This window comes from Corvus hawaiiensis, chromosome 3 (assembly GCF_020740725.1).
Source record: "Corvus hawaiiensis isolate bCorHaw1 chromosome 3, bCorHaw1.pri.cur, whole genome shotgun sequence".
Taxonomy (NCBI): domain Eukaryota; kingdom Metazoa; phylum Chordata; class Aves; order Passeriformes; family Corvidae; genus Corvus; species Corvus hawaiiensis.
The window spans coordinates 107,282,942-107,296,286 of NC_063215.1; the positions used below are offsets into that span (position 1 = coordinate 107,282,942).

General features: G+C 50.6%; 1 long non-coding RNA gene across 1 annotated transcript; it reads right to left on the reverse strand.

The window, feature by feature from the left end:
* Positions 1-152: 152 nt before the first annotated feature.
* LOC125323893 lies at positions 153-5,053 on the reverse strand. The gene is made up of 4 exons (XR_007202679.1): positions 4,894-5,053; positions 2,755-2,887; positions 954-1,059; positions 153-193 (listed from the first exon to the last, which is right to left on the reverse strand). It is a non-coding gene; the product is annotated as an uncharacterized LOC125323893 (long non-coding RNA).
* Positions 5,054-13,345: the final 8,292 nt, after the last annotated feature.

Genomic DNA, 13,345 nt, shown 5'->3' on the forward strand with positions numbered 1-13,345 from the left:
TCACATGCTCCACCATGACTCCCAGGGTGTGACTGGCTGCTTTCTGAACAAACTCTGGGGAGTTCCACACCATCTGGAGAAGGACCCGAGCAACCTCATCCACCTCCGAGTCCATGTCCTTCTGCAAGGTCACAAAGAGCTCTCCAAGAGTGACGATTGCAGAGTAAGACACCTTTGAGCGAAGGTTGGTCACCTGGGGAAGTCATGAGGGGAAACATAAGAATCACCTTGAAAAGAAAACCAGTTGCCTTAGACAAAAGTCCCAGGAAATGACAACACTTCCCGCTGTGTCCAGGGGAACACAAAAGCACAGGCAGAGCAGAAGAGCACAAGCACAGAAAGGCACTTAACTCTGGCACCTACTTGTGCTAGGCCTCAGGCCTGCTTCCTGCAGGCCTAAAACATATTATTTCACTTAAAGTGTTCTACTTAATTCTTCTGGAATGTCCACTGCTTTGGTTTTAGGCCCTTTTATTCAAAAAACAAAGAAACAAATTAAAGCAAGGGCTGCTCTCAAGCCATAAAGGCACAAGTCATAAAGACAAAAGAGTCATTTGCTCCTGTTTGAAAAAGTAACAGCAGCAGTTGAAGCCCTCAGCCAGGAAACAGAAAACACAGGCTCAAGTCTACAGACTAATTGGCAGTGTTGAATTACAGCTTGGGCAGAGATTTGGACTGCAGCAAATAACATAATTAGTGTCTCCGCTTCTGCATTTGCACGTTGCATTGTAATGGCAGCTCGCTCCAAGAGGAGAGTGTCAGATGCCCGACCTACCAGTAAATAGAGCTACATGTGCACACAGATCCTATAGAGAGCTGACAGACATGAGAAAGATAAGGTCTAGAAACAGAAATGAAGGCAGTCCCTGAGCACACAGGGAGATGAACAAGCACATATCTACTCTACACACCGTGTAAGAAGCACGGAGGACGATTCAGAACAATGTTCTTACCTCGTTGGTAAGTGCCAAGCAAACCTCACGAAGTCTACAAAGAAGGACTTCTGAGTGGGACTCAGCCAGGTGTTTGATGCTGAAGAGTCCCTTCTCCTTCAGCTCCCTGAAAGGCAAGTACCAAAAAGAGTGACTTTCTCTCCACCCAAGAACTAGGCAGCACCCTCTGAATTTACCAGGCTGGCGGCTCAGTCAAACAAAGGGAGGTGCTTTTCAAGCAGTACTTGATGAAATCGTGGAACTCGCTGCCACAGGTTGCTGTGGCTGTCAAAAGCATACACAAATCCAAGAGGCAAATAGAGGGCTTTCAGAGTCTTCATTTGTGGCCGTTTAACAAGACAGCCTTTCTGAAGTCTCTGGCACATGAAGTCCCTATGTCAGTGCTTCCTGGAGGCTGTGAGACCGTGCCATGCTGCTGTTTCTTGTCACCTCCCTGTACCTGTCCCTGAGACACAGTCCCACTGGGCTGTGTCTGGGGCATTTTCCTTCTTTGCCAGCCCCAGCAGGCAGTTCAGCAGTGAGAGTCTGCACTGGCACTCTGTAGCTGAGTTTCCACTCTGCAATCTAGGCCTGTCTGTCACCCACTCCACTCCACCTCACACATTCCCCAAGAAAGCAGCAGGATGCCCCAGAAGATTCCATACCCGGGCAAGAACAGCTGAAAGTCTAGCTTTTCCCAAAAGCCCCTACCTAAAACAGCAGCAACATGTTATTTACAAGGTGCAAACAACTCCCTCTCTCAGCACTTGCTTTGGGCAGGACCTCAGCTACAGGAAGGCGCATGATGCATCGGGGCTGCAGCGCAGGGCTGGCGGCCGATGCCACGGGCATCCCTGAGTGTCACCCGGACCCCCCCACAGCTGCAGAAGCTCTCTGCACCTCACAGGGCACCAAACAGAAATGGGGAAGAGAAAGCAGAAGAGACAGGGCAGAGCAAAGGCGACTGCACAAGGAGATGCATTGCAGCAGATTTTTCATGCTTATCCCAGGGTGAATGGAGTCCTTATCCCAGGGTGAATGAAGCATCCAGCAGTGAGTAGATGATAACCCAGACATCAAAAAGACAACCAATATCACCTAACATTTGTGGGGTTATCACCTCTGGGCCTCTACAGGCCTCCTTCTGTCTGTGTCTAAGTTTGGGACACATTGTGAGTATTGACAAAACATCTCAGGCCCATATGAAGCAGTGAGAAGGAAACAGTTGACTTGCAAAAGTGCAAGATTCCTAGAGGATTTTATTTCTTTTTCCTTCTCTTCTGCCACGAGCCCCTCAGGACTAATGACAGGCTGAGTGACTCTATAGCACAACTCAGTGCATTTCTCAGAAAGAAGAACTCCCTGTAGCTGCTCCTGGGACTCACATGCGGAAGGTCACAGGCAGACCCTGACTCCTGCATCTGCTGCCAGCAGTGGGGCCAGAGACAAATCTTACTCAGTCCCACTGGGCCCCGAGGCACCCAAATCTCTACACTCCAAACTGCTGCCATCCTGCTTCTGGCTTCAGCCAGCAAATCATCTTGTCCCACAGCTTTCTCTCTTCCCTCAAGATTTCCTTTGCAGCCCCACAGAGCAGCAGGCAAAGCGAGGAAACAGCACGGACCTGCTACAGCTGGAGCACTGCTGCAGACCAAGGCCAAGAAAAGGCTGCTCTCAAATCTTTATCCTCTCTCTGCTCTGGAGTGGTTTCACTGGTGCCCCTCGGCTCTCTCGGCTGCTGGGGCTCAGAGGCACTAGCAAGATGCTCTCCTAACCTACCTTAACGCTAAGAGGGAGACAGAGTGAACGGGGCCTTTCTTACCAGTCATCGCTGCTGAGCAAGGAGAGTGCCTCGAGCAAGGACTGCTGTGGCTCCAAAGAGGCTCCGTCCTTCTGCCCCTTCCCACGGAGCGGCTCCTCTCGGCGCTCGGCACCAGTGGCCGTCTGCGGGGTCACTGTAAGGAGAGGGTCAGCCATGAGCGCTGCAGCCCCGGGCAAGGCACCCCGCCATGGAGCGGCCTGCAGCCCCATCTCCCAGCCAGGCTTCCATGAGGTACAAACTGGCACTGGCTCAGAGAATTCCCTGCTCTCTGGCTCCTTGCTTTCTCCCAGCCCCCCCAGCTGGGCACAGCTCCTTGGCTCAACCTGACAATTGCCCACACAGCGCCAGCTCCCAAGTGCCACAGGTACCACAGCCAGCGGCACGTTCCTGAGGCCGCAGAGCTCCCACTCCCTGTGAGACAGTGCCCACCAGCAGGACTTGCTCCCCACGAGGGACCCCTCAGCTGCCTCTCCTGTCTCAGTGCCCTGATTTCCCCGAGCCCTGAGGACAGAGGCACTCTGCAACTCCCTGAGGAAAGACCTGCAGCTGCCTCGTGACAGCACCAAGCCGAGCCTGAACAAGCGAGTCCTGCTGGGCCCGGCTGAATCCCCTCAGAGCAGCTACCAGGGAACAGCGATACCTGACCCTTCACACCTCACAGCGCCTCTGTTCCCATTGGCTTCAAATATTCTAGACAGAGGGCAGCTGAGTGCACTTACATTTCAGCCTGCTCTTGGGAAGGGAGTAGTTCATGGATTTTGTTCTTTCCAAGCATCATGAATCTTTACTATTTCAATAAAGTACACACTGGCTGTATTTGAAAGATGCTGAGGTGAAATTTGTTTGTCCTCAAATGGACTTGTGTGCACACTGTGCAAGCCTAAGCTTTCTCTTGTGGAAAAATGGAATCTCTAGCCCAGATGGTTGATAAAAAAGCCTTCCAAATGCAAATTGATGATAAGAATACGTAAATACAGATGCAAATTGTTGGCAGACACAATCTCTTGATAGTCAGTTTACAAGGTATGAGAAAATTCAGATGATAAATGCATTTCTTAAGAAACCCACTTGTCATCCAAAGGACTCTTGATCATCAATTTCATGTCATGCACTCAACAGGTCGTTTTCTAATGTGTACAAGGAAACATCTGAGCTGTCTCAAATGATGGAGTTTAAATATTGCACAGAATCTAGAATATTCAGATGGGAGCTATCTGGCTGTCACTGATGTACCCCTGTCACTGCCATCAGTGGTGTCACTGCAGAAGGATGTCAATGTACACATCTATATTCAATAGGAATGGGGATCCACGTCAGGCTAGTTCTGGTCAATTGTGAGCATGGAAGTAGCATCACTAGAAAAGAGCACTCAAAGTATCATTCCTAGCTCCCTTCTTCTTCTCTCACCCTACTCAGGATCATAGCACAGGCAGGCTGCCCTCACAGGAGAGGCAAGAGCCACTAGGGACTATGTGCTATGTATTCACTGCAGGCAGCAAACAGCCTGGGAGCACCAGGCAGCCCCTCCTGGCTGTCACCTGCTACACAGGCCGCTGTATTTGGGTGGGGTGACACAGGAGGCGCTGCTTGTTCCCTCTTGGCATTGCAGGCCGTGGGATGGCAGCGGCAAGAAGCCATTGGGCACTTCTGGGAGCAGCAGCACGGCTGCACCAAGTGGCTGACTGCCATGCAGAGACAACCCTTGCTGGGAGAGCAGGAAAGCTGGCTGCAGAGCCGGACAGCAGCACAGGCAGCGGGCCAAGATGGAGAGTGGACAATTGATCGTGGTGGTACTCGTAGGTGCACAGTGAGCACACCCTGCCAGACTGCCCCGAGCTCATCCCTGCAGTTACAGCTGCCTCCTGGCACCAGTGCTGTAGTTTGCTCTATCAGGATGGGCAAAAGCCAGAGCTTAGGTCTTTACCACTACTTTATGCAGCTCAGCTTTCCAATGGATCAATAAGAACCAACTGCTCCAGTTCTGCCGAGCTGGAGTAACTCAAGAGTAGATTTGCTGTTCATTCTCAGCACAGGCTATGAACCCAAGATCCCAGCTGTGGTGGCTGAATCAGGAGGCAGTTTGTGCTCCTTGTGCAAGGAAAACCGGTGCAGGAAAATGCTGCTGTGGAGCAGGCTTACCTGAGGAGCTGCGTGGGAAGCTGCCGTCTCCATGGATGATGGGCTTCTTGGACAGTAAGGGCACGTTGTCCTGCTTCCTCAAGACCTTCTTCTTCAAGGCACTACCAGGGTGTTTCCTCTGCACACTGGAAGCTGTGCCATTGACAGGCAGTAGGCTAAAGCCTGCAGGGACCAAAGAGGAGCTTAGAAGTGGAGGGTGACAATGGAAAGGCCCAGAAAACTTGCTGGAGCTGGGTAACATCTCTTTGTTATCCCAAAGAACTTCAAGTATAACAGTGGCACAGAACCATGGGAAAGTGATCACAGAATCCTAGAAGAGTTTATGTGGGAAGGCACCTTTAACCACCATCTAGTCCAGCCCCCATGAGCAGGGACATCTTCAGCACGAGCAGCTTCCTCAGGGCCCCATCTAACATGGCCTTGAACACCTTCAAGGATCGATCAACAACAGCTTCTCAGGGCAAACTCTTCCAGTGTTTCATCTCCTTCATTATAAAGAAATTCTTCCTAATATCTAATCAAAATCTACCCTCTTCTGGTTTAAAACCAAATTGCAGTGATGCTTCCCCGAAGAAACAAGGAAACCCCAGTATTGCTTTGCTTTTGTTTTCCTGTTTCAGAGGCTGGCTGGGGAAGTTACCAAAAGAAAGCGCAGATAACCTTGCGTGATGCCCTCGGGCTGAGTGCTGCCTCCTGAGGTCCCTGCTGCTGCCCTGGGGCAGCGCACACAGCACTGCAGTCAGAGCCCCTCAGCCCGGATTCAGTCGGCAACGCTGCTTGCTCCTGGGGCTACAACAGAAGCACTGGCTCGGGGCTTCAGCACAGCTCTACAGCACCAGCTCCTCAGCAGGGAGTGGTGGGAGAAGGGTCTCTGGGGTTTTCATTAGAAGGAGTTGAATTTTGTTTCTTCCAGGTTGCACCTTGGTTGAAAAGCATTCTTTTGGACCCACTTTTCCTGGAGGCTGCTATCCAGGAGAGAGTCTGAAGCCCCAGTGTACTTTGCAAGACAGAATTTTACACTCTGAAGGACTTCAGAGGGGAAGGTGGGAAGCTGATATTCTGTTACGGACTCAGTGAGGCCATGGGCAAGACACTTCATGCCTCTCCATTTTTCTTTGGGGACCGGAAATACATCCTATGCAAACTCCCACTCAGATGCAAATGTAACAGCCCCCCAGTCTGAGGGCAACACTGTGCAGAGGGCAAGCAAGTGATCAGAAAGGACCACAGGTGTAGCAACCACTTACTTGCCGCAGCTGCATCCCCGGGGTCAACTGTCTGTGGAGGCAGCTGCAAGGACGTTTCCTTTTCTCTCTCTGTCTTGATCTCTTTCTCCAAAAGCTCCATTGGCATCCGCTCTAAGTTCCTTTGAGCCAACTTGCCCAATGCAGCACGGACCTACATGCAATGGGAATGCATCACAGACTGTAAGCAGAGACACACAAACCAGACACAACATCTCATCAGGAGCACAGAGTCCATAGAGTTCCACAGTCCTTGATGCAGCTCCATGTACATTCCAATGGTTTCTGAAGAATGTCTCCTGTCCTCACCTTGGCAATTACACACAGTGAGGTGGAACGCTTTATTGCCATAACCTCCCACTGCTCCAAGGTACTGTTTCTCAGCCTGTGTCAGGAGGCCCTGCTTGAAGCAAGAAAATCACAGGAGTGCTCCAAGACAGATGAAGAGCCTACGTGATCAGTGAGCAGGCAGTTCCCTTCCTACAGGCCATGGCAGGAGAATAAAAACCATGTGCAATACGCAGCAAGGAGGGGTAAGTAGCTGTTGCTTAACACTCATGGCCAGGAATTGCAGCTGTTTCTCACTTCTGGCTTCTGAAGGACTCAGCTGCTCTCGGAGACCGTGAGGCCAAAAAGAGGAGTCACATGAAAACAAGTTGCAGAAACATTGATGGTAATGCATGGAAAAATTGAGAATGAGAGGGCTGTGAGATACAGAAAGAAAGGTAACCAGGAAAAATCAAACTCTCCCATTTTATTTTGCACCCTTGCTTACACTCAGCATTAGAATCCTTGCTTCTGTGCTTCCCAGGATGCACTTTGCCCACATTCACTGATGTGTAGCTTGCTCTGCCATTCAGAACTTCTCTACAAGGGCCTTTGCACATAAAGAATGCTTCTGGCATGACCTTAGCACCATCTCCAAACCAGTGACCTTGCCACCACTGGAAATAGCCAAGCAATTGCTCTGTAGCTGTCAAATATATTCCCAAGAGAATCCCCACCCCCCAAGAGTGGAAGATTATGATTTTCAGGGACAGTTTGGGCCTAGCACTAAACAGTCACTGGAAAGGAAGTCTGCTCATCCCTGTCCTTATCCCTCACCTTTCCAAAGCCATCCTTCAGGGCTTCGGCACTCGTAAGGCCAGCACTGGTGGGGTGATCCGTCTCCTTGGCCTGGCTCACTGGGAGGCCTGTTAATGGAAGCAAAGGTTCCTGTAAATCTCTGGCACACTTCAAGCCCCCAACAGCGCCTTGCTGGGCAACAGGCAAGACAGCTTCCAGATTGCAGAGCTCTGATAAGACCCAGAGATTGTGTCTGAGAGCAGCAAGCTACATATGCCTAGAACCTCTCCCAATGGATGGGCTACTGCCACAGTGCACTGGCAGCAGACATGGCATTGCTCTGTGGCCAGCAGAATGAAACCTCCTGCATGATGGAGGCCTCAGCCCTGGATGCTGGAGAGCCGCTGCGTTTGATAGAGAAGGGCAGAGACGGAGCTTGCTCTTGACAGAGATTCTTATCTGTCCTAATTCATGCTGATTTTAGTAAACATCTTCTCCCTGGTTCCTAAAAGAACTCCCGGGTTCTAATACCCGTAAGCATTTAGATCAATATTTTCTTCTCTTTGTGGCAATATTTTAGAGGACATGAAAAGAAAAGCTTAGGATTGCAGGAGTGTTAGCAAAACGTGAATTGTGTTCTTGAAACTGGATAACTTGCTTTCCCCGAGGATTTTCATTCTAAACTGTGTGAGATTGGGCCACTTTCAGGCCAGTCTGACCAAAGGCTGATTTTCCTAATGGAAGTGGAACAATGTAGCTCATTCTGAAACACTCTCCAACAGAGCCCTTAAAACTCAGAGGATGAATCACTCTTTACATGGCTTCACAGAGGATTAAATCACGTGGCAGCAAAGTAGCAAAAAACCAATGTCTTAAATCTGGATTTTTTGCCCTGCAAAATGGTCAGCTTAATAATAAAAAAGAGTTAGATATGGGCTTTGAGGAAGGAGGGCTATTCTGGATTGGGGGCAAGGCCTTGGAAGGTAAGAGCATCTGAGAAGTTGACAGGGAAACTACTGACTCCAGGGTAACCTCCTTGGGACCAGTGCAGTCAGTCCCAAGTGCAAAGTGGAGACACAAAATATAATAGAGGCCACAATGACAACATAAAGCATCAGAAGCTACAGTATTTCATGTGAGAGATTCCCTGGAAACTTCTAAAGAGCTGCACAGGGAAACACTCTCCTGCCAGCAGCCACTTGAGGCAGGCCAGGGAGACACCCTGACCCACTTGCACAGAGCCAGCACAGGAACAGCCTGGCCTCTGGGCTGCCCTGGGACAGCAGGGAGCCCAGAGGCCTGTGCTTTCCAGGAATGGCTCAGCTGCACACGCACCCTCCTGCTCCTCTCCTGGCCCCACAGCTGAGCAGCCCTACAGCTCCACGGGGCACTGGGAGCAGCACAGCTCAGTGCAGGGGGCACATGCAGGGCAGAACTGTTCCCTGGCAATGTGCCCAGGCTCTCTAGGCTGGCACAAGAGCCTTCCTCCCGCCAGAGAGCGGTCCAGCTCCCGCCTTACCTCTTTGTGAGGCTGAGCCATGCTCAGCCTTCACCTTGTGCTCCCTGGCAGTGACCCCGGGGGCAGCGCTGCTCAGCTGCCCCTGCCAGGGCTCCTGGGCCAAGGCCCCCTGAGCAGGCTGCGAGCGGAGACCTGCACTGCCAAGGCCGGGCTTCCGCGCATCCGTCTCCAAGCCGAAAAGTTCAGCCAGTTCCCTTGGGAACAGAGGCATCCCAGGTCCTATCACACACCATGAACTCTTTCCCTTCTTCCTCTGGGTTTTTGTTGTAGACTCAGAAGAAGCTGTAGATCAGGTACAAGGGAAGAAGTGAGTTAGTTGAACTCCCACCTTTACAATCACCACAACTAATGGGTGAGGCACTCGAGGGGTTATTTATTATTGAGAAGATCACTTTGTTTTTATTTTTCATGAAACTAGCATCACTATAATTGCTCTGAACTGTATGGAGCTGGCAGGACAGGAGAGAGAGGTTCCACTACTTTGCTTCTGTGCTGCTCATGGCTCATCCACTACTTGGGGATCCCTTTCCTTCCAAACAGTTGGCAACCCACAGGGGTCTCTAGAATTTGACAATTCCACCTAGGAAGTAATTGCTTTCCCAAGCCAGTTTTCAAGGCCTTTGTTTCTGTAACTCCCCCTCAGTTCTTGGTTGGGTTTTCTTGGTGGTTTTTATTTCTCTTTACAACAAAGGCAGTGCTGGGACACAAACAATGGCACCACGTGTTAGAAGCAAAAGAAGATTTGCAATCCCCATTACATGTCCCCACTATTCAAGCAGCCCATATCTGTAGGGAACACATTGTTCATGCAAACGCCCCAGCTTTCTCTGCTTTGTTGCTCCAGGAGTTTATTCCCTGCTTTCCTTCCTGCAGAGACACCCAAACCCAACATAAACATGACCTGCCTCAAAACATTTCTGATCTTCGCTAATCCTGACAATTCAAAATTTTCTTAATGGAAACGGCATGGTGCAGGTTAATCTGAAATGCTCTCCAATGGAGCTTTTGAAACTCAGAGAACTAATCATTCTGTACAGGCCTCCACCAATGATAAATCGTTTTTCTGCATCAGCAAAATTGTTTCTTCAAATCTCATCTCTCCTATCATTCCACGCCCAGAGATGGCAAGGGAACAACAACCCTGGCATTGAGGCTTTGAACTTGAAAGCAGGGACTGACACACATGCACCAGACACCTCATTTGGTCTGGCACAACTCTTCTTGTCAGGGATCAGGCAAGGCAGGGACGGGGGACAAGGCAGAAGGCATCTCCTCCCCCAGCCTCAGCCTGCAATACTGACATGGGCAGAGAGAGTCGGGGAAGAGATTTGCCATCGTGAACCTGCCATAGGTGGCTTTAGGCTTGTGCTGTCAGAGGATGACAAACTCTGATCCTGCATAGGCTGCATCCATTTGGAAGTCTCCTTCCCCTTAACTGGAACATTCACAAGGCCTTTCTGTCTAAGGAGGTTTCCCTATTTCTTCCCGTGCAAAACCAGGCAATGTCCATGAATCTCCTTCAGATCTCAAAGGGTTCAGCGCAGAAACTGCCCCAAGGGAAGGTGTTCTCCTTCTTCCTTCAAAGGCAGGAGGAAGGAGTGGGAACATTTCTCCTTTCATGCTAAATGTCTTTTTTTCTCTACTAATTATGACCTTAGAAAGGGTGCAGGGAGATGAAAGGCATGTGCAGGATGGAGAGGAATGTTTTCTTTTCCTGTGGCGCATTTCCCGAGCCCCAAGGTACCAGTGCAGCTCCTGGAGTAATTTTCACTGCACCACCGGAGCACACTCCCAGTGACCAGGCTCTGGGAGAATCCACTGAGCCCATCAAGGAATTGAAAGGAATTTGAAGACATTTAAACCAGGATGGTTTTCAACCAAACTGCCACAATGCCACCCCTGGGTCAGCATTCCAATGGTCATTTTAGGACAGACATGCCCTGTACCTACTTGCATGTTCAGAGTTCTTCTCTTTGCTTCTTCCACTGGATCTTGGCCTTGAGAAAAGGGAGGACAAAAGAACATATGAGGAGGTAGAAAGAGAAGGGCATGGAATGTGTGTAGCATCAAAGGAGGCAAACCTTCTTAGCATGGTCCCCCTGATGAAGGAGGAAATGCAACACATAAACCCAACACGATGCAAAGCTGAGGAATTGTCCTTAAGCTTTCAGGTGCTGGAGTCCCACAGAGCTTGCCAAGCTCCGGCTGAAACACAGCAGTCATTCTTCAACTTGCATCAGACCTGCCCAGTTCTCTCCTTTTGCAGCCAAGTGGCTCCTACAGCCTCTGTGAAGCAGCAAGAGCTGCTGAGCTGAGACACAAGTCTGTATGGAGGGCAGCTACTTTTGTTCTCCTGCCCAAGCTTGACTTTGCCTGCTCATGCCTTACACTGGTGACAGTCTCGGGCTACATGGCGTCATAGCACTGCTCTCTCCTGAGAATGACAGTACACCTCCTTGCTCTTTCAAGGACAAAAAGGCCTTTTCCAACTCAGCTGCTAGGTAAGGATATTCCGATTGCACTTTAAAAGCCCTACGGACGCTTTTCAATTGGAATGATACTTCTGGGACTCCTGCTTTATCCTTGTCACTAGGATAAGCTTGACAGCTACATTTTCTCACACATGTATCCAAGCCAATGTCTTTGCATCAGGTACAGTCCTATAACTCTTCTCTAGCACCTTGCCCTCTTTGATCTTAAGCCCAGATCGAAATACTAAACATCGATCAGATGATACATCTGTACCCCAAGTTTTATCTGGGCTCTGGTTTCACGGTGGAGGCCCAGGCACAGAGAAGTCACACCTGACATTTACAGGAGCAGCACCTGAATTTGCAGACACCTCCTCAGTAGCCAATATTTGCCCTGACATATCCTCATGGCTGCAGAAGTTGACAGGCAAGGATCACAGTATTCAAAGAACCACAGTATCCAGATCCATGCAATACAGTTCCCAAATGACAGCACAAACACCACAGAGGGAATCAGTAGCCAAGTCCAGCAGAGGACCTGTTCTGAGGTGCTCTTAAGCCCTGCCTCCTCTTCCCCACAACCACCTTTGCTCTTAGGGCATATGGTGTTGGCTTTGCCATTGTGCTGGATCACCACAGATGGGCAAAATGGGGAATACACTGAGGTTTGCCTAAATACAAGGGAGAGATGACTGTGGAAAATAACCTCACGAGACGGGAAGAGCGAGGCGAACAGCACACCGGAGCAGCAGACACCTTGGCTTACCTCATCTCCTGGGACTCCTGGAAATCCAGCTGCGGAGAGCTTGGGACAGACGCTGCCGCACTGCTCACAGGGGGACTCACTGCCTTGCGTATTGGGGGGATCAAAGGTGGTCCCAATGATCCCTTCTTCATATCCCCACCTCTGGAATGCACCGGGATCAAGGCAGCCTGGAAAGAGCAGAAGACTCAGATCAAGCATCCAGCCTCGCCCCCATTCATGCCTGAAGACATTTAGCCATGCTCTTAGCTGAGACCTGGCAGAGATGTCAAACTGATGGAGCAACTTGGTCTAGGACAGGGAATGGAAAGGGAAGTGGTGAGGGAGAGATCATGTCCCACATTTGCCACCGCTATCCCTGTGCTCACTTCTCTGGAAATGTGGCTACATTCCCAGATGGCATCCACATGTTTGGCACCAAGATGTTCTGCGGTGCCACTGCCTCCACTGGCCTTTTGGATCGTATGGGAATGGCCTTGGATCCCTATTCTCTCCCTGTCCCTAAAGCACCTAACAGCCAGTGCTGATCTCCAGCCAAGTCCCCACAAAGCCATCCTGCAGGATGTCCAAACCTGCTTTTCTCAAGCCCCTCATTTCTGCTGCTGCTTCCCTTCCCTTGTACAGTTCCCCAGCAGCCTTTGAGCCCCGATGCTGCTGAGCTCTGGGCATGCTCGGTGCTCTCCAGCTCCCACACATCCATCATCTCAGGCTCACTGGCATTTAGGAAGTTCTGCTGAGCTCCCTGCCCTGCTGCTCTCTGGAAGGCCTCTGCCTGCCCAAGTTGCTCCAGGGCCCCCATGCCATGTCCAGCAAGCAGGGTGGAGGCAGCGGGGGCAGATGCACACCCTTCCTTAGTATCCCATTGTCCCTGGCACAGCTAAAGAGCCAAATCAGGCCCTGTTCAAACTTCAGTGGAAGGATCAGTTCCTCTCAGGGATACGCTGGGCTCTTTCTCAGCAAGGCTGGAATCAAGTACACAAGCCTTGGGTTGGACATTCTGTTTACCAAAGCTGTTGTTCATCTGCCTCCTCCTGCACCCCACGGCAAACCCAAAACAACTGCAGGTCCTGGCCCTGCTGCAAAGGCAATCGTGGGGGTGGGCTCTGGGCTGCTCTCCCCATGGCCACCTGCCATCCCTTCCCTCTGGACAAAGCCATGCCAGAATGCACAAAGCTGCCCAGAAGCTGAGGAAGTCTAGAAATAGCATCAGAGACAACTGGGCACAAGGGCATGGCTGTACAACTCAAAAGCTGACACAACCTGGAACTGACTTTGCAGGACTGCCTGTTCCAGCAAACACCTTTCTCCGTCCAAACCGGACACAGCTGACAGAAAACACCACCAAGACACAGAGATGGTTCACACATACCCGTAGTTTACTAAATGTAGA